Source organism: Austrofundulus limnaeus, unplaced genomic scaffold, assembly GCF_001266775.1.
Source record: "Austrofundulus limnaeus strain Quisiro unplaced genomic scaffold, Austrofundulus_limnaeus-1.0 Scaffold2061, whole genome shotgun sequence".
NCBI classification, from domain to species: Eukaryota; Metazoa; Chordata; class Actinopteri; order Cyprinodontiformes; family Rivulidae; genus Austrofundulus; species Austrofundulus limnaeus.
This window is the reverse complement of record NW_013954463.1, coordinates 25,416-26,471: the sequence shown is the minus strand read 5'-3', so window position 1 is coordinate 26,471 and position 1,056 is coordinate 25,416.

Below are 1,056 nucleotides of genomic sequence, written 5' to 3'. Positions count from 1 at the left end.
TTCTGTCCTCCTGTCCTCTGACTGTTTCTGTCCTCCTGTCCTCTGAATGTTTCTGTCCTCCTGTCCTCTGTTTGTCCTCCTGTCCTCTGACTGTTTCTGTCCTCCTGTCCTCTGAATGTTTCTGTCCTCCTGTCCTCTGTTTGTCCTCCTGTCCTCTGACTGTTTCTGTCCTCCTGTCCTCTGAATGTTTCTGTCCTCCTGTCCTCTGTTTGTCCTCCTGTCCTCTTTCTATTTCTGTCCTCCTGTCCTCCTGTCCTCTGACTGTTTCTGTCCTCCTGTCCTCTGTTTGTCCTCCTGTCCTCCTGTCCTCTGACTGTTTCTGTCCTCCTGTCCTCCTGTCCTCTGTCCTCTTGTCCTCTGACTGCAGCGTCTCACAGGAAGTGGTGCAACAGGAATAAAGCAGGAGTTATGAGGAGGAACAGATCATCAGGATGTCCTCATGAAGGAACTGTTTTCATGTGTTTGATTCTCTGAGCCATTGCACAAACCTGTGACCTGTGACCTTTGACCTGTGACCTGTGACCTCTGACCTTTGACCTGTGACCTGTGACCTCTGATCTGTGACCTCTGGACATTAATGGGACACAGCAGCAGAATAACTTCAGACAGAAAATAATTCAACAGTTTTCAGATCTGATCTAGTTTTCATCAGCTTGACTTTGTGCTGGGAGGAAACAGGAAACTAGATATAAAATAAAGAACTATGACATCATAAATCTGAACTATGACATCATTCAGACATCTGAACTATGACATCATTCAGACATCTGAACTATGACATCATTCAGACATCTGAACTATGACATCATTCAGACATCTGAACTATGACATCATAAATCTAAACTACATCATAAATCTGAACTATGACATCATAAATCTGAACTATGCCATCATTCTGTCATCAAAACTATGACATCATTCAGACATCTGAACTATGACATCATGTAAAGAAGAGTAACGGTTGTGATTTTTTTACAGTTTATGACTTGATTCTGCCTCTCCAGTAGTTAGATATTGTGAGTCTGTGTGTGAAGCTGTATTTTCTCTTCTCTACAC